Raw genomic sequence first — 23,181 nt, forward strand, 5'->3', positions numbered from 1 at the left:
ACCAGTTAGCCAAAAAACACCTCCAGTCCAAAAAAAAAATAGCAACCAAACAAAAGAAAAAGAAAGATAAAGGAAAAAAGGGAAATCAAGAATAGAAAATTATGCAAGTCTACTGTCCACTATAAATTCTAGGGATAGAAAGAGGAAACATACACAGAGAGTCCACTCTGAATCAGATTTCTTCCCCAAAATAACTCACAAGTGAATATCAGTGAATTCAGAAAGCAAAAGAAGGGGAAGAAAAGAATAAAAAAATAAAAGAAAAAGAAAGAAAAGGGAGAGCAGTGAAAAGAGGCTTTTTCTTTCTTTTTTTTTTTTTAATTAGGTAGGAGGAGGGAAAAAGGAGAGTGGAGGGAAGTTATAGAATGAAGCTAGTTCCTCTCACCTAGCCATAGAAAAAACAACAACAGTTAATTTTGGTCAACCTAAAGAAGAAGGAGAGAAAAGGGGCACATGTATATAATAATATTAATAATAAAATAATATAGAATAAAAAACCCTAACAGTCATTTTGCAGCTTGGACGGCTCCACATTGGCTTCAGGCAGCCTGAGCAAAGACAGCCAATTGTAAGAAGTATCCAAAAAAAAAAAAGCCTCCAGGTAGGTACTTTCCCAGGCAGTGATTAGGCTCTGATTGGTTAGGTATTTTGCCACTCAAATAGAGCTCCAGCCACTTAAAAAAAAGAGAAACAAAAAAGAAAAGACTTGGAATGACATCCCTGGTCAGCCAGGAATCTGGGTTAAAGAAAATAGCTCAGTGGGAAGCCTGCTAGAAGCAGCTGTCCATCCCCCTAGGGGCTGGTTCTGGGGCTGCGGGTGTGGGGTGAGCTCAGAAATAATAAAAACTTTTCCTTTCTTTGCCCCCCTGGCCTCCGTTTGCCAGCCCAAGAGTGAGGTATGGGACTGTATTTTGGTGACACCCTGACCAGCCCATGCTTACCCTCCTACATACAGCCCAGTATCCTACCCTATCCAGAGAATCCCAGGTCACAAGCTGCTGCTTTTTGGAGCTCATGGCAGCTGCTGCTCTGCAGTCGCCATCTTGGCTCCACCCCCAATTCCCAGTTTATGGTATTTGTATACTTTCCCTGTCTTTCCAGTCTTGAGTCAGGACACTTCTAGTAGTAAAAATAGTAAGAAACAGATTGGGGTTTGGGTAAGCTAACACTTAATCTGGAAGATGATCACCTTCTTTAATTCAGTTTTCTCAAGAAAAAATAGTAACCAAATCCAAAAGAAAAAGAAAGAGAAAAGAGGGAAGGCAAGAATAGACAATTACGCAAATATACTGTCCACTGTACATTCTAGGGATAGAAAGAGGAGAAAAGGAAGTAGAGAAGAGACACACACAGAGAGAGTCCATTCTGAGTCAGATTTCTTCCCCCAAATAATTCATAAATGAGTATCAATGAATTCAAAAAGCAGAAGAAGGAGGAAGGAAGAAAATAAGACAAGAACAAGAAAAAAAAAAAAGCAGTGAAAAGAAGTAGTTTTTTTTTTTTTTTTAATTAGCTAGGAGGAGGGAAAAAGGAGAGTATAGTGGAGGGAAGAGGTGGAGTGAAGCAAGTTCCTCTCACAATGGATAGGACACCCAGTAACCTATCAATGGAGAAAACAATAATAGTTAATTTTGGTCAACCTGAAGAAGGAGGGGGGAAAAGGGACATGCATATGTAATAATAGTAGTAATAAAATAGAATAGAGTAAAAAACCCTAACAGTCAGTCTGCAGCTTGGATGGCTTGGAATTGGTGCAGGCGGCCTGAGAAAAGACAGCCAATTATAAGAAGTATCCAAAAAAAAAAAAAAAAAAAAAACTTCCAGGTTGTCTTTCCCAGGCAGGGGTGTGACTGATCAGTCAGATATTTTGTCACTCAATTAGAGCTCCAGCCACTTAGGAGACAAAGAGAAGGAAATCAAAAAGGAAAAGGATTAGAATGACACCTCTGATGAGCCAGGAATCTTGGTAAAGAAAATAGTTCAGTAGGAAGCCTGCTAGGAGTGGTTATCCAGCCCCTGGGTTCTGGTTCTGGTTCTCAGGTTGGGGGGAGGGGTGAGCTTCAGAAATAATCAAATTATTTCCTTTCTTTTTCCTCTGTTTTCTAACCCAAGAGTGAGTTATAGGACTTCTCCTTGATGTACACTTAGGACCCCTTCCTGCTGACAGCCCAGTATCCTATTCTATCCATTGAATCCAAGGTCACAAGATGCTACTTGTTGGAGCTCATGCCAGCAGTTGCCTCCAAGTCCCCATCTTGCCTCCGCCCCCCTGATCTTTAATTCTTAAACTATCCCTAAGAAGTTGGTAGCTTCAGCTCCTATCACTTCTGAGTTCCTTAGGGAAAAGTCAAATCTCAGAAAATGTTAAGTGGGTTTGTCTAGGTCTTATGGAGGATGAGTGGAGAATATATACATATATTATCAACCAGAATGAGGTATGAATGGTGATATTCTATTAAACACATAAAGACATCAATGGACATACCCAGAATTAAATCTATATAGTCTTTTTTTTTTTTATCTATATAATACTCAGCTCTGGTTTATGATGGTGCCTGAGTTTGAACCTGGAACCTCTAATCCTCATGTCTTTTGCATAACCATTAGGCTATCTTCCTTGCCTTTGAGATAGACTTCATTTTAAAAAGCATTTATTTATGTTGATGGGATACAGACAGAGACCAACACACTGCTCAGTTTTGGCTTATGGTAGTATTGGGAATTGAACCTGAGATTTTTGAGCTTCAGTCATACTAAAGTGATGCTTTAACAAGTTGAGCTCAGGCATACTAAAGCCCATGCTTTAACAAGTTGAGCTATTTTCCCTACATTTCCAAAAGCTATAGACTTTAAAGGTAACTCCAGCTGCTTGATCTGGCATTAAATTCTCAAATTCCTGAAGCTTATCCTTAATTGTTCCCTGAAAGAAAGATTAAGTGAGATCAACAATTCACTCTGCATGAGCTACCTAAATACTTCAAACAAGTGGGAGAACCACATATCTAATTAAGACAAGATAGTGACTATACAGATAAATTGTGTAGCCTGAAAGTTTCTGAGTTGCAAGATTTTGGTATGAAATAAATTCCATTCATTAAATTGTCAATGAAACTTTATTTTTATACATGTTGTGATCATGGATGCGAATGGATAGGGGGTTAAAATATCATAGTTTTGCTGATTGTCCTCTGGAATATAAAACCTACTCAGTTTAAATACAATATATCATTTGAAACTTGTTTCTCTGCATTAGACTCATGAAGTCAGCTACTAGTTATTTCCTGCCTGCTTTTCTTTTACAAAGACTGTGTTGATATTTATTTCAATGCTCTGAATCACTGTGAGGGATTGTAAGAAATTTCTTTCAAATATGCAAAACAGTAGGTTAGTGTTCAGTAGCTTGGCTATTTGATCGTTAAATCTAGAAGAATGCTGCTGAAAGACAAAATGAGGTGTAAGAATAGAGAAACAAAACAATCTTACTCTAGTATGTGCATTAGTGTGATATTGATAAAATTCATTTGTGGGTGAATTCATTATGGTTAAAGCTGAGCAGTGGTAAATGTGTAGCAGAACTGTTTAACATGTTTCCAAATGAATTCATCTTCAGTGATTATCAGGCATTAATACTATTTTTGGTATAACAGAGAACCTAATAGGACCTGACTTACACTAAGATTAAATATGTTCCTTGATATAACTGTACCACTCCATAAAATACATGGTTTCAGCCAAGTTTTTGTTTATCAGAGCAGCCAGGACTCATATCTCAATCTCTGGACTTGGCCCTCTATACTGTCAGATGTTGATTCATTTGGGAGTTTTCTAGGATTTCAAGGTGGTTATATTAGCTATTATCATTAAAGCCCAAGTCACAACTAGCTGTTTCATGATTTTGCGTCACCACTACCTTTCCATGAACCAAACACTGATTGTCCCTGTCTAGGTCATATGATATGTGCAATCAGTTCTGTTATTCCTACTGTGCATGGAGAGAGTATAGTGCATATTCAAAAAAGAATGTGGAAGAAGAGTGGTGACTGTCAGAGAGTCAAAACCCAGTGTTATTACCCAATGTCATTCTCCTACTCATAGTATTGTCATTAATGGGGGTAATAAAGGAAAGAGTTATATTAATCCACAAATATTAATATAGCATTAAAAGGCAACACTATCCCCAATAAAAGATTATTAGTCAGCTGTGTTATAGACTTATCTAGTCATCTGTACGCCATAAACACACACACACACACACACACACACACACACACCCCACATAGATATACTTTTAAAGGTTATTTATTTATTAATTCATAAGACAGAGAGAAAACAAGAGGGGAAGGAGAGATGGAATGGAGAGGGAGAGAATAAGAGAGACACGTGTAATACTGTTTCACTGCTAGAGGTTCTTTTCCCTGCAGATGGGTACTGAGTGCTGGAACCACATCATTCAGCTCCCATATCATCTATATTCTTCAGAGAAGGTATCTTAGCTGCAGATCATAACATTTAATTGAGCTGGAAGACCTAAAATATTTCTACAAGTTGTTAATAACTGGGTGTAGAAGGCTGTTGCATTGAAATTGTGGTTATGTGCTTCCTGAACCACTCTGCATATCTTTCCTGTCTTTCCCACCCCTTGAACATAATTTATTGTTATTATTTTTTAATTTTAATTTTTTAATAATTTTTATTTATAAAATGGAAACACTGAAAAGACCATAGGTTGAGAGGGGTATAATTCCACAAATTCCTACTACCAGAACTCCATATCCTGTTTCCTTCATTGGAAGCACTCCTATTCTTTATAATAATCCTGGAAGTATGGACCCAGGATTATTATGGGGTTCAGAAGGTGGGAGGTCTGGCTTTTGTAATTGCTCTTCTGCTGGACATGGGGACTGACAGGTCAATACATACCCCCAGCTTGTTTCTATCTTTCTCTAGTATGTTAGGGATCTGGAGAGGTGAGGTTCCAGGGTATATTGGTGAGGTCATCTGCCCGGGGAATTCAGGTTGGTGTCATGGTAGCAACTGCAATTTTGTAGGTGAAAAGCATTAAGATACACAGCAGTACAAATTGTTAAATAAACAAGATACTGAAACAATAACACCTGAGAACGCAACAAGATAGGACTAGGATTAATCTGGGAACCATCCATGCCAGGGGTGAGTGCAAGCACGTGTGGCTCATGGACAGAGAGTCTACCCAGAAATTAATACTTTTACTATAGCAACAAAACAATAAAATATCTAGAAATAATCCTAATGAAACAAATGAAAGACTTGTATACTTACAATTATGAGTCACTATTCAAGGAAAGAGAAAAAGACAGAAAGAAGTGGAAAGATATTCCATGTTCATGGGTTGGAAGAATTAACATCATCAAAATGAGTATACTACCCAGAGCCATATACAAATTTAATGTAATCCCCATCAAGATCCCAACCAATTTTTTAGGGGAATAGAAAAAAAAAAAAAACTACAAATGTTTATCCAGAAAAGACCTAGAATTGCCAATCTTGAGAAGGAAGAACAGAACTGGAGGCATCACACTCCTAGATCTTAAATTGTATTATAGGGTCATTGTCATCAAAACTGCTTGGTACTGAAACATAAATAAACACACCAACCAGTGGAATAGAATTGAGAGCCCAGAAGTAAGCCCCCACACCTATGGATGTTTAATCTTTGATAAAGGTGCCCAGACTACTAAATGGGAAAAGGAGAATCTCTTTAATAATTCCCAGATTCTTAAAGGTCTTTATAACAAATGGATGTTAGATTTTTGTCAAGTACTTTTTCTGATATATCAGCATCAATGGATATATCTATGTGGTTTTTATCTTTCTTTTTGTTGATATGGCATATTACATTGTCTGCTTTGCATATGCTGTGTCATTCCTTCTTCCCAGGGATGAATTTGACTTGGTCTTAGTGAATTATTCTCTTTATAGTTGGATTTGATTTTCAAGATTTTGATAAAGATCCCCATGTCACCTTGCATCAGGCATATAGGTTTATCATTTTTTTCTAAAGTAGAATCCTTTCTTGCTTTGGGGCTAAAAGTGAAATTAGTCTTGTAGAATATGATCAGGAGTATTTCCCCAACTTCAGTTTTTGGAGGAGCTTGAAGAAAATGACTGCTGTTTCTTTTTTAAAAGTCTTACAAAATTTATTAGCGTAGTCATCTATACCTGGGAGTTAATTCTCAGAAAGATTTGGATTATTGCTTCAACTTCTATACTAGTGATTGGCCTGTATAAGCTATCAACTTCCTCTTGCATCAGCCTTGCCAAATGGTAGCAAATGACTATTTCATTTAGCTTGTCCAATTTGTTTGCACAGAGGAGCTCATGATATTCTCATATGATTTTTTTGATCTCTTCATTGTCAGTTGCAATTTCATTTTTCATTTCTGATTATTTTTATCGTAGCTTTCTCTCTTTTTCCTAGGTGGGTCTACTCCATAGTTTATCTACTTTATTTATCCTTTCAATAAACCAGCTCTTGGTTTCATTGATATTTTGAATTGTTTGTTTCATTTTTATGTCATTGTTATCAGTTCTGATTTCAGCCATTTCTCTTCTCCTGCTGATTCTTGGGTTTATTTATTGCCCTTTTTCTAATTGTTTCTGTTTGCTCTTACTGTATTTGAAATCTCTATCTTCTTTGATATTAAGGGCCTGTATTGCAACAAGCTTCCTTCTTATTGCTGATATTGTTGCATCACATTGTATCTGGTGACTCATCCCTTCATTTCATTCCTCTCCAGACAATTTTTAATGTCTCGTGTGATTTCTTCAGTGACCCAGGTTCTGTTTGACATGTTCAGTCTCAACATTTTAGAATTATTTCCTTTTTCCTTTTTGTAGTTGATTTCTAGCTTCATGGCATTGCTGTCCAAGAATGCTTTTTAGTAATTTCAGTATACACATTTTTAAAAGTTTATTTGGAGGGCAATGGTTTACAATACAGTCATTAGGAGGTGGGACGGTGGTGCACTCAGTTAAGTGTATATATCAGAATAGTCTTTTAACACATGGGCACCTCCCACTTCCACTTGATTGGTGCTTAGGAGACACAAAAGGATCCCAGTGTGCTTTCATCCTGTACCTAACCCAACTCTCCAATAGTCCTCTGCTTTGGTGCTACATACTACACCCAATCCAAGTTTCACCTCTTACTTTTGTTTGTTCTTAAATTCCAGCTATAAATGAGATCATTCTGTATTTGTCTTTCTCTTTCTGGATTGTCTCATTCAACATTATGCCTTCAACTTCTGAACAAGATATTGCAAGGAGATGACCTCATATTAACAGCTGCATAGTATTCCGCTATATATATATATATATATGTACCATAAATTCCTTAGTCATTTATCTGTCATTGGACATCTGGGTTGCTTCCAGGTTTGGGATATTATAAACCATGTTGCTACAAACATTGATGTGCATAGGTCTTTTCAGATAGGTGTTTTTGTTTTCCCTGGAAGAAGGATTGCTGGGTCATAAGCTAGGTCCATTTATAGAGTAATGATGAATCTCCAGACTATTTTCCATAATGGTTGGAAGAACTTACATGCCCACCAACAATGTAGGAGAGTCCCTTTGCCCCCACAATCTCCCTACAGTTGTCTTTTCTTTTTTTTTAAATATTTATTTAATTTATTTATTCCCTTTTGTTGCCCTTGTTGTTTTATTGTTGTAGTTATTATTGTTGTTGTTGTTGGATAGGACAGAGAAATGGAGAGAGGAGGGGAAGACAGAGAGGGGGAGAGAAAGATAGACACCTGCAGACCTGCTTCACCGCCTGTGAAGCGACTCCCCTGCAGGTGGGGAGCCGGGGTTCGAACCGGGATTCTTATGCCAGTCCTTGTGCTTTGCACCACCTGCGCTTAACCCGCTGCGCTACAGCCCGACTCCCACAGTTGTCTTTTCTAATGTATGACATTATCACAGGTGTAAAGTGGTATCTCATTGTTGTTTTTATTTGCATTTCCCTAATCATCAGTGACTTTGAGCATTTTTAAAATGTCTGTTGACCCTATGAATCTCTTCTTTGGAGAGCATTCTACCCATATCTTTCTCCCATTTTTCTTTTTCTTCTTTTAAATTTATTTATAAAATAAAAAATATCAATAAGACCATAAGATATGAGGGGTACAATTCCCACCACCAGAGTTCCACATCCCATCTCCTCCCTTGATAGCTTTCATATTCTTTATCTCTCTGGGAGCATGCATCCAGGATCATTATGGGGTACAGAAGGTGGAAGGCCTGGCTTCTGTAATTGCTTCTCCACTGAACATGGGCATTGGCAGGTCAATCCATACCCCCATCCTGTCTCTCTTTCCATAGTCAGGCGGAAGTCTGGGGAGGCAGGGCTCCAGAGTACATTGATGAGGTCCTGTCTCCAGGTAAGTCAGGCTTGCTTCATGGTAGCATCTGGAACTTGATGGCTGAAAAAGCATTAATATATAAAGCAAAACAGATTGTTTAATAATCAAGAACCTAAAGGCAAGGATACAGAAGATGAGATTTGGGGTTTCCATTTTAGAAAAAGTTAGTAGGTCCATTTTAGGTATATTTCAAGAGGCCCATAACTTTACTAGTTTTTGCCTGAGCCTAACAGCTAACATGCAGGTATTATCTGGGGAGATGGTGTCAGAGTTGGAAATAGGACAGGAAAGCTAGATCAGGGAAGAGAATAGCTCCCAAACTTATTTGGCCTTTTATTGTTGTTTTGTGAGTTAATTGTGTATTTTAGTTATCAGTCCTCTGTCTAATATGTAATACATAAAGACATTCTCCCACTCCACAGGCAGTCTCTTTGTTTTGGTAGTGATTCTTTTTGCTGAGTCGTATATTTATTAAGACCATCTCTGTGTACTGACAGATCTTCAGTCAACAAAAATGTTTCATGTGCACTGGAGAAGAATTGTATTCACTTTTATAGGGATGGAGTGTTTTGTACTATGTACTTTTAACTCCGTGCGCCACCTCCTGCCCCCATGGGATGGAGTGTTTTGTATAAATTTGTTAAGTTTATCTTATTATAGTTTCACTCAAGATCTTTAATTCCTCACTGATTTTCTATTATAATCTCTTGATGTGAGTAGTATGTTAAGATCATTTACTATAATTGTGTTGTTGTCAATGACAGTGTTCTTTGATATCAGTTAAAATGATGAGCCAAGGGAGTCGGGCTGTAGCGCAGCGGGTTAAGCGCAGGTGGCGCAAAGCACAAGGACCGGCATAAGGATCCCGGTTCGAACCCCGGCTCCCCACCTGCAGGGGAGTTGCTTCACAGGCGGTGAAGCAGGTCTGCAGGTGTCTATCTTTCTCTCCCCCTCTCTGTCTTCCCCTCCTCTCTGTCCTATTTAACAACAACAACAATAATAATAACTACAACAATAAAAAAAAAATGATGAGCCTTTTGCTCACTACCAGGTCAGTCAATGACAGTGTTCTTTGATATCAGTTAAAATGATGAGCCTTTTGCTCACTACCAGGTCACTCCATCATCTGGAACCCAACTCAGGAAATCCTGGGATCCCCACATAGATATGATGGACCTAGACCCTCTTTACAACATCACTGGTCATCTCCATCAAGAACATCCTAAACCCTCTGTGGGCCTCTATAGGACATTGCCTTCAGTATAGAACAAGAATATTAGTAACTGTGCCACTCTCTGAAGGGAGGCTGTGTCAACATACTCTGCCACTTGAGGAAGACAGGTCCTGAAATGAGTTCAGCCTAGAATGTTCCTAGCTGTGACCATGGAATATGAGCTCAGACCAACAGGGATAGAAAGGTTACACAGGCTCCTGTAATGAGTATGAATAGACATGGGCCCTAGGCCAGATCGATGGGGTTTATAGTTAATGGTATTTATACTTTCCCTATATTTAGGAGCTACTCTCTGCCCTGGTCCAGTTTTCTAATCCTATTCCCAACTCTGACACCATGTGCGCAGACAATATATTTAGCCCAATTAGATGTTAACTGTCAGGCTGAGGCAAAAAAAAAAAATCCATGGGCCTCTTGAAATGTACTTAATATAGACTTCCTATCTTCTTCCAACATGAAGACCCCAAATCTCATCTGCTATATTCTTACCATTAGGTTCCTGATTATTAAGCAACTTGTTTTGCTTTATTTCTTAATGCTTTTCAGCCACCAACTTGCTGATGCTTCCATGATGCCAACCTGACTTCCCTGGGCAGACCACCTCACCAGTGTATCCTAGAACCCTAGCTCTCCAGAGCCCTACCGCACTAGGGAAATAAAGAAAAAGGCTGGGAGTATAGATTGACCTGTCAATGCCCATGTTCAGCAGAGAAGCAATTACAGAAGCCAGACCTTCTACCTTCTGTACCACATAAAGACATTTGGTCCATACTCTCAGAGGGTTAAAGAATAGGAAATCTATCAGGGGAGGGATGGGATATGGAGTTTTGGTGGTGGGAATTGTGCCCCTCTTATCCTATGGTCTTGTCAGTGTTTCCATTTTATAAATAAATAAATAGTGAACAATAAACACAAAGCAGAACTTGGAATGGGTCTGCTGTATTGCACCAAAGTAAAGGACTCTGGGTTAGGAGGGTAGGCAGAAGTTGAAAAACAGATCAGAAGGGATCTAAGCAGAACTTGGACTGTAGTTGATGTATTGCACCAAAGTCAAAGACTCTGGGGTCAGGGAGAGGGTTCAGGTCCTGAAACATGATGGCAGAGGAGGACCTAGTGAGGGTTTTATTGTTATGTGTAAATTTTATGCATGTACAGACTATTGTATTTTACTGTTTACTATAAACCCCAATAAAGAAATAATAATAATAATAAAAAAGAATAAGGAAACTTCCAATGGAGGGGAGGGATTATGGAACTCTGATGGTGGGAATTATATGGAATTGTACTCCTCTTATCCCACAATCTTGTTTTTTATTAAATAACTAATAAAAAATAATGAAAAAAAAGAAAAAAAACATGTTTTGTCTACTTGGGTGCCCCATCAAAAGTGCACATATATTGACTAGAGTTATGACTTTTTGTAGACTTGTTCCTTTGATTATTGTATTATATCCCTCTTTATCTTTAATTATATTTTTGCCTGAAATTTTGCTATATTTGATATGAGAGTAGTAATTCCTCTCCTTCCTTCTAAATTGTTAGCTTCAGAAACCTTATTCCAGCCTTTTACTCTGAGTCTGTTTTTCTTTGATTCAGAAGTGAGTTTCTTATAGACAGAATCAATGGATCCCGATTTTTTTTTGTTTTATTGATTGATTTGTTTTGTTTGTTTGTTTTTTTTGAAACACCCATCCACTCTGTGTCTTTTGATTGGTGATTTCAGACCATTCATGTCTATGGTGATGATTGATAGATGTGGTTTATTTACTAGCATTCTCCACTTTGTTTTCTGGTTGCTTCCTGTTTTTGATTTTTTTTTTGCTTGATTGTTTATATTTTATTTTTGTCTTTACAATATGCTGTTATGTGCCAATATGTATGGATGGTTTTCCATGTGTTTACACCACTTTATATGTCTCTGCCCTATATTTTGCTATATTTTGTCTTGTGGTAACCATATGTGATCTGTTCAACTTACTTCTCCAAAAAAAAAGGAAAAAGAAACTAATTTTAAAATTGTTCTAGTCTTATCATCCTTTCTTTGAACCACTTCTATTAATTTCTTCCTTCACTTTAATATTTCATCTCTACAGTTTGTGTTTCTGGGTCTGTTTTACTTTATATCACCCAATTGAGAATTAAATTATTTCTTACTTCTTTTTCTGTGGCATTCCTTTCAATAACCCCAGTGTTTTCTACTTTGAATTTATTTTTGAGGAGTCAAGACACCATATATACTTTTTTATTTTTCAAAATAATTTAATGACCAAAGTTTTTAGAAAATCAATGTGCTTCTTCCCTTCTCCTACATGCATTTGAATTTATAAATTTCTGATATAATTTAATTTTCCATGGCAACTTTTGAAGTTGTTATTATATAATAATACACAGTTCTACTTGCATAAAGAAAAAAACCAAATCACATTGAAAAAGTCTCTATTTTAAACTACTCAACACATTTATATTACTTTAATATTTTTTATATCTGAGTTCAAAGACAGTTCACTCAGCATAGAGCTTAAGAGGATTTCAACAATCACTAACACTGTGAATATAAAAGTTACAATATAATGGCTAGGTCATAGCTAAATAACACTTAAAACTTTTACCTAATCCTTGTGTTTTTAGCAGTAATATACTGAATTATAATAATGTGCACCTCAGCTTGGATCAACAGTGGTAGAGAATGTTTCATCCTCTAAGGGAGGATGGACAACACAATGTATGCTACACCTGAGGAACATGGGCTGATATTGGGGCAGCTTGGAATGTTCCTACTCATGACCACAGAATGTGAGCTCAGACCTACAGGGATGCAGAGGTCATACAGGCTCCTAAGCTAGTTATGGGCCCCAGATGACATCAAATCGATGGGGTTTACAGTCAACAATATTTATACCCCCTTCCCATATTAGGGAGCTACTCTCTTCCCTGATCCAGCTTTCTGGTCGTTTTTCCAGCCAAGACATCATCTCCCCAGGCAATAACCTGGATCCACCAGCATATCTGATTTCAGGCTAAGGGAAAAAAAAGAAAAAGGAAAAAAAAAACAACTAGTATAGCCACAGGCCCTTTGAAATATAACTAAAATATGCCTACTAGCTATCTACAAAATGGAGGACCCCCCCAACTCTTCATCTGCACTATTCCAGCCTTACGTCCATGGTTGTTAAACAATTTGTTTGGCTTTGTGTGTTAACACTCTTGTCAACCACCAGGTTCCAGATGCTAGCATGATGCCGACCAGACTTCCCTGGACAGACAACCCCACCAACGTGTCCTGAAGCCCTGCTTCCCCAGAGCCCTCCCCTACTAGGGAAAGAGAGAGACAGGCTGGGAATATGGACGGGCCTGTCAATGCCCATGTTCAGTGGGGAAGCAATTACAAAAGTCCTTCCACCTTCTGCATCTCATAATGACCTTGGGTCCATACTCCCAGAGGGATAAAAAATAGGAAAGCTATCAGGTGAGGGGATGGGATACGGAGGTCTGGTGGTGGGAATTGTGTGAAGTTGTATCCCTCTTATCCTATGGTTTTGCCAATGTTTCCTTTTTATAAATAAAAAATTAAATAATAATAATGTGCAGTAGAGAAGTCATCAGGTCCAAGAACCAATCAAAAGTTTTGTCTAACTTAGGGAAAAAGAAACTATGAAAAGTTTCAGAGCATGATAAAACCAAGTATATCAGTGTTTAATATTAAGATATTTTTATGGGTTAGCGGGTGAGCTTAGGTCCTGGAAAAAGATGGCAGAGGACCTAGTGGAGGTTGTGTTGCTATGGGGAAAACTGGGAAATGTTATGCATGTAAAAATTATTGTATTTACTGTTGACTATAAAACATTAATCCTCCAATAAATAATTAATTTAAAAATATATTTCTATAAGTGATATTGATATGGTTATCACAAAACACAGATGTTTCAACACTAAAAATGCAATTATCACTGAAATTATATTTTTCCATCTCAGATTATTTCATTACATACTTGACTATCCTTAGGAATAGAAGAAATCCTATACCCAACCACATTTCTTCAACCTGATCCCAAGAAATATGTATACTAAAGAAAATATATGAGAACCCTGGGCTTTGTGGAAAACATGATAAAAACAAGAAAATTTTTATCTGCAGGCCTCATGAATGACTGAAGATTATGAGACACCACAAAGTTGTGGATTCTGGAAAGGCTTGGCTCAGATATTTATCTGGATCACAGAGGAGAAGAACAAGGATAGTCTCCTTTACTTGTGTTATTCTCCTTTTCTATAAGAGGTCAAGAGAAGCTGTGGATTTCTTAGCCTAAACTAGGAGGATTATAAGACTAGACAGCTGGAAAATTCCTCCAGATTCAGCCAAATTGTCAACGACTGTCTCTAAAATAACTGTAAAGGACTAACATATTGGAACTGAGGCACAATTCAAGCATATTATTGTTCTGCTGTCTATATCTTCAGTTAAATAATATTTAGGGGACTTGCAGTGTGCTTACTTTCTCACCACAAACCTAGTAAGAACAGTGTCATCTTTCCCTGTTTGTGGAACTCTTGCAGGTAGGTTACTTGATCATAAGTCTCTGTTAAATAAAAAAATAACCAACATATGAAAAAGAAAGTGACTTAAGAGGAAGTTAAGACAAAAAGAACATGTGTATAGGAATATATAGCTGCTGGATGACAGACAACAGCTGAATTCAGAAGGAGAATGAAAAGAAGGGGGATAAAGAAGGAACCAAGTATTCTGCACTATTCCAACCTTTAGGTCCATAATGGTTCAACAATTTGTTTGGCTTTGTATGTTAACTCTCTTTTCAGCCACCAGGTTCCAGATGCCATCAGGATGCCGGCCAGGCTTCCTTGGACTGAAGACCCCACCAATGTATCCTGGAGCTCCGCTTCCCCAGAGACTCACCCTACTAGGGAAAGAGAGAGGCAGACTGGGAGTATGGACCGACCAGTCAACATCCATGTTCAGCGGGGAAGCAATTACAGAAGCCAGACCTTCCACCTTCTGCAGCCATGGTCCCAGAGGGATAGAGAATGGGAAAGCTATCAGGGGGGGATGGGATATGGAGATTGGGTGGTGGGAATTGTGTGGAGTTGTACCCCCCATCCTATGATTTTGTTAATGTCTCCTTTCTTAAATAAATTAATTAATTAAAAAAAAAGATTGAGGGATAACATTCAGTTGTTCTGATACTACTCTCTACTCACCACATTTATGGTATGCTAAATCCCTTAGCCAAGGGGTTCTTATCAAGTGTCCACAGTCCTCCTAAGGGTTTTATAGACAGAATTCAGGAGATGTAAAAAAATTAGATGAAAAAAATCACATCCTTATTTTCACTAATTCTTAACAAAAGTTACTGTTTCCTTGAATTAGGATAATAGGCAATATACCATAGTAGTTTTAGTATCTTGTAAATTTCCTTTGTATTTTTAAATTTTTATTTATTAATTAGATACAGAGCTAAATTGATAAGGGGGACAGAGAGGGAGAGAGATAGAGAAACACTTGCATCACTACTTCACCACTTATGATGCTTTCCCCCTGTGGGGGGAGGATCAGAGGCTTGAACTTTGATCCTTGCACATTATAATACATGAGTTCAACTGTATGCACCACCACCTGGCCCCTACCATGATTTTCTTGCTGCTAAAAATCATATATTGGGGCAGGAGGCAGGTGGCATTATGTGGCTCACCTGGTTGAGCACACATTACAATGTACAGTGGACAGTATATTTGCGTAATTGTCTATTCTTGCCTTCCCTTTTTTCTTTTCTCTTTCTTTTTCTTTTGGATTTGGTTACTATTTTTTCTTGAGAAAACTGAATTAAAGAAGGTGATCATCTTCCAGATTAAGTGTTAGCTTACCCAAACCCCAATCTGTTTCTTACTATTTTTACTACTAGAAGTGTCCTGACTCAAGACTGGAAAGACAGGGAAAGCATACAAATACCATAAACTGGGAATGGGGGGGTGGAGCCAAGATGGCAACTGCAGAGCAGCAGCTGCCATGAGCTCAAAAAAGCAGCAGCTTGAGACCTGGGATTCTCTGGATAGGGTAGGATACTGGGCTGTATGTAGGAGGGTAAACATGGGCTGGTCAGGGTGTCACCAAAATACAGTCCCATACCTCACTCTTGGGCTGACAAACGGAGGCCAGGGGGGCAAAGAAAGGAAAATTTTGATTATTTCTGAGCTCACCCCACACCCGCCAACCCCAGAACCAGCCCCTAGTGGTGGACAGCTGCTTCTAGAGGCTTCCCACTGAGCTCTTTCTTTACCAAGATTCCTGGATGACCAGGGATGTCATTCCAAGCCTTTTCCTTTTTGTTTAACTTCTCTTTTTTTTTTTTTTTTTTTAAGTGGCTGGAGCTGTATTTGAGTGACAAAATACCTGACCAATCAGAGCTCATCTCTGCCTGGGAAAGACTAACTGGAAGCTTTTTTTTTTTTTTTTTTTTTGATAATTCTTACAGTTGGCTGTCTTTGCTCAGGAAGCCTGCAGCCAATCTGGAGCCATCCAAGCTGCAGAATGACTGTTAGGGTTTTTTACTCTATTGTATTTACTATTACTATTATCATATACATGTGTACCTTATCCCTCATCCTTCTTCAGACTGACCAAAATTTACTGTTGTTGTTTTTTCCATTGCTAGGTGACTGGTTCTTCTATCCATTGTGAGAGGAACTAGCTTCATTTGACCTCTTAACTCCACTCTCCTTTTCCCCTCCTCCTTGCTAATTAAAAAAAAACAACACCTCACTTTCATTGCTCTTCATTTTCTTTATCTTTTTTTTTTTAATTCTTTTCTTCCTTCCTCTTTCTTTGCTTTCTCAATTCACTGATACTCACTTATGAATTATTTTGGGGAAGAAATATGACTCGGGGTGGACTGTGTGTGTGTGTGTGTGTGTGTATGTGTGTGTGTCTTCTCTACTTTCCTTCTCCACCTTCTATCCCTAGAATTTATAGTGGACAGTATATTTGCATAATTTTCTATTCTTGATTTTCCTTTTTTCCTTTATCTTTGTTTTTCTTTTGATTGTTTGCTATTTTTTTCTTGGACTGTAGGTGTTGATTGGCTAACTGGTATTGGTTGAACTGCATCAATCCTTGCTTCAGTTACTATTGTTGTAATTTCTGAGGTTGGTGACTGTATTTGTAATGAAGGTCTTTACTATAGTGTGGCTTGTACTCAAAACAGAACAACTGAAGAATGACAGAAAAGAAAAATAAAAAATATATCAATAAAAAAAGGTAAAATCAAAAGCGAATAAAACTGCTACCATAATGAGTCAGCACAGGAGTCCTGAAGAAACTCCAAATCAGTCAGAAGTAACCATAGATTAAAAAAGTATGCAAGCCATAATAAACCTAATAATCACAGAAATGAAGACAACTATGGAGGAAGTGCTCAGCTATTGAGGAAAGGCCTATCAGAATAAAGGAAACAACAGAGGAGACCCTCAAAGAAAATTCAAGCTACGTTGTGGTAATTAGAGAAATGAAAACAACAATAGCTGAGCTAAAAGGCCAGTTAGCAGAACAAGCTAATACTCTAACTGAACTGAAGAAAGAAGCTGAGGGAAGGGAAATCAGGCTAACAGAAGCAGAAAACAGAATTAGCCAAACAGAGGATGAGTTAGAGAAAACTAAGAAAGAAGTAAAAGAGTTCAAAAAGAGATTGAGAGACACTGAAAACAACAGCAGAGATATATGGGATGATCTCAAAAGAACTAACATTCGTATAATTGGACTACCAGAGGAAGAAAGAGTTGAAGGGGAAGTAAACATTCTAGAGGAAATAACAGAAGAAAACTTCTCAGACCTAAACAACAGAAAGGACAAGAAACAACAGAAAGATTCAAGAGGCCCAGAGAGTCCCAAACTAAATCAACACAGACCTGAAGACACAAAGACACATCATAGTTATAATGAAAATAAGTAAGGATAAAGAAAGGATCCTAAAGGCTGCAAGAGAAAAACAAATAGTCACACACAGGGGAAAACCCATAAGACTATAAGCAGACTTCTCCACTCAAACTCTAAAAGCCAGAAGAGAGTAACAAGATATCTATCAAGCTCTCAATGAAAAGAGTTTCAACCAAAGATAATATATCCTACTAGACTTCCACTCAAACTAGATGGAGGCATAAAAACCTTCTCAGACAGACAACCGTTAAAGGAGGCAACCATCTCCAAGCCTGCCCTGAAATAGGTTCTAAAAGACCTCTAATAAATAAGAACATCACCATAATACTTGCCATAAAGCAGAGAAAAAAAAAGAATTGTTGAAAAATGGCACTACAATACATTCAATCCATAATATCAATAAGTATAATGGCTTAAATTCACCTATTAAAAGGAACAGAGTGGGAGGATGGATCATAAAACACAACCCAACCATATGCTGCTTGCAAGAATCCCACCTGACCCAACAAGACAAACACAGACTTACAGTGAAAGGACAGAAAACTGTCATACAGGCTAATGTACCACAAAAAAATGCAGGAACAGCCATTTTCATCTCTAACACAATAGACTTAAATTAAATAAACTAATGAAAGACAGACAAGACCATTACATAATGATTAAAGGATGAATCAACCAAGAAGATTTAACAATTATTAACATCTATGCACCCAATGAGGGACCATCTAAATACATCAAACACCTACTGAAAGAACTACAAAAATAGATCAATAGTAATACAATAATAGTGGGAAACTTAACACCCCACTCTCTCACTCCGACAGATCAATGAAGCAGAGAATCAACAAAGAAACAAGAGAATGAAATGAAGAGATGGACAGACTAGACCTCTTGGACATTTTCAGAGTTCTTCACCCCCAAAACTGTAATACACATTCTTTTCAAGTACACACAGCACATCCTCAAGGATATACCACATGTTAGGCCACAAAGACAGTATCAACAAATTCAAGAGAATTAAAATCATCCTAAGTATCTTCTCAGACCAGAGTGGAGTAAAGGTAACATTCAACAACAGAAAATTACTAAAAGTCACAGAATTTGGAAATTCAACAACATGCTATTTAATAACTGCTGGGTCAGAGAGATAGTCAAGCAAGAAATTCAAATATTCCTGGAAACAAATGAAAGTGAAGACACAAGCTATTAAAATATTTGGGACACAGCTAATGCAGTATTGAGAGGGAAACTCATAGTCATACAATCACATATTAGAGGACAAGAAATAACTCAAATAAATAACCTTATTGCATGCCTTAAGGACTTAGAGGAAGAGAAACAAAGGAACCCTAAAGCAATGAGAAGGACAAAAATCACTAAAATTAGAGAAGAAATAAACAACAGTAAAAATAAAAGAACCATACAAAAGCTCAATGAAACCAAATGCTGGTTCTTTGAAAAAATTAAACAAGAAAAAAAAAGGAGACAATATTCAATTAAATAGAATTGTAAATGATAGAGGAGATATCACAACTGATATCACAAATCCAGAAAATCATGTGAAACTTCTATGAAGAACTATGCACCACCAAGCTACAGAATCTGGAAGAAATGGAAGAATTCCTAGAAACATATGCCCTTTGAAAACTGAATTACAAAACCTAAATGCACCAATCACAGACAAAGAAATTGAAACACTTACTAAGAATCTTTCCAAAAACAAAAGTCCTGGACCAGATAGTTTCACAAATGAATTCTAAAAAACCTTCAGGAAACCATTAATACCTATACTTCTAAAGCTTTTCCACAAGATCGCCAACATCATCCTGATACCAAAAGCAGATAAGGACACACACAAAAAAGGACAACTACAGACCAATATCTCTGATGAACATAGATGCCAAATAGGAAACAAGATCCTGGTCAACTGGATACAGCAGTATATCAAAAAGATTGTTTATCATGACCAAATGGGATTTATCCCAGGAATGCAAGGCTGGTTCAACATAGGTAGGTCAATCAATGTCATTCACCACATCAATAAAAGAAAAACCAAAAACCACATGATTATCTCAATAGATGCAGAGAAAGCCTTTGACAAAAATCCAACACCATTCATTCTTAAAACACTACAAAAATTGGAAATACATGGGAAACTCCTCAAAATAGTGGAGTCCATATATAGCAACCCCACAGCCAACATCATACTCAATGGACAGAAACTGAAAGCATTCCCCCTCAGACAGGGCTGTTCATTATCACCGTTACTCTTCAACAAAGTATTGAAAGTCCTTGCCATAGCAATCAGGCAAGAGAAAGAAATCAAAGGAATACAGATTGGAGGGGAAGAAGTCAAGCTTTCACTATTTTTAGATGATATGATATTATACACAGAAAAATCTAAAGAATCCAACAGAAAGTTACTGCAGGTTATTAGACAATATAGCAATGTGCCAGTCTACAAAATCAGTGTAAAAAATCAGTGGCATTTCTTTATGCAAACACTAAATCTGGAGAATAGGATATTCAAAAATCACTCTCATTCATTGTTGCAGCAAAATTAATGAATATGAAATACTTAGGAATAAAACTGACCAAAGAAGTGAAAGACTTATATACTGAAAACTATGAGTTTCTATTCAAGGAAATAGAAACTGATACCAAGAAATGGAAAGACATCTCATGCTCATGGACTGGAAGAATATATATCACCAAAATGAATATACTCCCCAGAGCCATATACAAATTTAACGTGATACCCATCAAAGTTCCACCAAGCTTCTTTAAGAGAATAGAACGAAAACTACAATCATTTATTTAGAACTGGAAAACACCTAGAATTGCCAAAACCATCTTGAGGAAAAGAAACAGAAATGGAGGCATCACAGTCCCAGATCACAAACTATATTATAAAGCCATCATCATCAAAACAGCCTGGTACTGGAACAAAAATAGGCACATAGACCAGTGGAACAGATTTGAAAGCCCACGACTAATAAGCTCTGTAGATGAGGCAAGAGGTTCCTGCTGTCTTAGGTTTAAGAAGACAATAGATAGTTCTGGGCCTCTAGGGTAGGGCTCACTTTCCTGCATGCTTCTGTCAAGTCTTATAAATGATATTGCATCCACCGATCCCAGCCTAATCAATGCAATGATTACCACCTCAGCATGCTTCACTTCAGACTGTGTCCAGAGACGTTGGGCATGGAATGTCAACCCTTCACCCTCATTACTTGGTTGAGACCTTTCCTTTCATAGTATTCTTTAATTCCATTCCGGGAGGTTCACTTCCTAACAAAGTCCCAAAACCTAGATATAGACCAGGTCCCATGAGATAGAGCATATGTTCACATGTATCTATAAATTAGGGCAAAATATATACCTGAAAGTAAAAGTACACAATAGTCTGCAGTGAGTCAGTATATAGTTCTTAATGAAATAGTATGCAAGTAGACTTAGATACCCTCCTCAACTACTTCCTATTACAGTTCTCTAACTCACTCCAAAGCTGACCTTAGCAAAGCAAGGACTGCATAAGCTGACTAAAGGCAAAAGACTGACTTACTTTAACAATGACTCTTTAGTCACTATCAGGCCATTCCATCAGCTGGGGCCCTATTTGGGGAGTCCTGAGATTCCTAAACAGACATGATGGGCCTACACCTCAAATAAATCCCTCTCTCCATTGTTATCAGTCATCTCTATCAGGAACAACATAATAGACCCCATTTGTGGGTCTGTTATGCATAGGACCTTGCCCTCAACTTAGATCAACAATGGTAGAGAATGTTCCATCCTCTGGTAGGAGGCTAGACAACATATTCTATGCTACACCTGAGAAAGATGGGTCCTGATATTGGGGCATCTTGGAATGTTCCAACTCATGACCACAGAATATGACCTGAAATGTACAGGGATGCAGAGGTCACACAGGCTCCTAAGCTTAATATAGGCCGCAGATCACATCAAATCGATGAGGTTTATAGTCAACAATATTCCCTTTCCCATATTAGGAAGCTACTCTCTTCCATGATCTAACTTTCTGTTCCTTTTCCTCCCATGACATCATCTCCCCAGACAATAAGTTGGGTCCACATGCATATCTGATTTCAGGCTCAGGAAAAAAAAAAACTAGTATAGCCACAAGCCCTTTGGAATATAACTAAAATATGCCTAATAGCTATCTACAAAATGGAGGAACCCCCCACCGCCCCCACCAACTCTTCATCTGCACTATTGCAGCCTTTAGGTTCATGATTGTTCAATTATTTGTCTCGCTTTGTATGTTAACTCTTCAGCGACCAGGTTCCAGAAGCTAGCATGATGCCAACCAGACTTCCCTGGATAGGCAACCCACCAATGTGTCCTGGAGCTCCACTTCCCCAGAGCCCCACCTCTCTAGGGAAAGAGAGAGGCAGCCTGGGAGTATGGATCGACCTGTCAATGCCAATGTTCAGTGGGGAAGCATTGGATCGACCTTCCTGTGGTGCATCTCGTGAGTACCCATTCATTGGGGAAACTGACGATCCTTCCTAGCCAACTGAATCCACATGGATCCCAGTCACTTTCAAAGCCAGCAACAAGCAGCTCTTGATAGCTTTCAAGCTGTTGGTCCTGCTCTTCGAGTTCTCCAACTTAATGTTGAGAGGCTGTCCTTTGCCAAACGCGTTCTTATTGGTCAATTGGCGATACAGCATCAGGCAGATGTTATCTGCCTACAAGAAACACATATAGCAGTCGATGAAGCTGCTCAATTCACCATCAGTGGATTCGATTTAATATGCTATAATCTCCATCCTAAACACGGCCGAGCCATCTACGCTAAATCGTATCTTGCGGACGTTTACCATACGGCCTCTTTGACCTTCTATGACTCCGTTACTATTGGAACTATTCAGCTCGTCAACGTATATAAGCCTCCCAGTGCCTCATGGGATAATGAGGTCCTGCCTAGCCGGAATCACCCAGCCGTTTACGCTGGAGACTTTAATAGTCATCACCAAGACTGGGGATATTCCTCCACTTGTGCTGACGGCTCTATCTTAGCCGACTGGGCTTCAGCAAATGATCTCTCCCTATTATATGATCCCAAACAGCCAGGCTCTTTTCACAGTGCTAGATGGAATAAAGACTTGTCACCCGACCTGTGCTGGATTAGCACAGTCAACGGCCAAGCCTTTCCCGCTACGAGACAAGTTCTAAAGATCTTCCCGCACAGTCATCACCGCCCAGCTATCATCCACATTGGTCTCCAGCTCCCACTGATTCTGTGCTCGGAGAAACTAAGATGGAACTTTTGGAAAGCAAACTGGCGTCTGTTCAGTGATCTTACCAACAAATCTATTCCTGCAATTCCAATTAACTCTATCCCCTCTGAAGATTCCTACAGGCGCTTCCGCCAAGCCATCTTCAAAGCAGCTTCCCAAGCCATTCCTTGTGGGAGATGTGCTAACTATACGCCTTGTCTTGATGCTGAATGCGAGCAACTACTAAAGCAATATGATGAGTCGGGCGACCCCGATGTGGCTGACCATCTCATTGCCTCCCTGGATGCAGCACGCCAAGCCCACTGGCAACAACTCACAGAAAGTCTGAACTTCACC

This window comes from Erinaceus europaeus, chromosome 8 (assembly GCF_950295315.1).
Source record: "Erinaceus europaeus chromosome 8, mEriEur2.1, whole genome shotgun sequence".
Classification (NCBI taxonomy): domain Eukaryota; kingdom Metazoa; phylum Chordata; class Mammalia; order Eulipotyphla; family Erinaceidae; genus Erinaceus; species Erinaceus europaeus.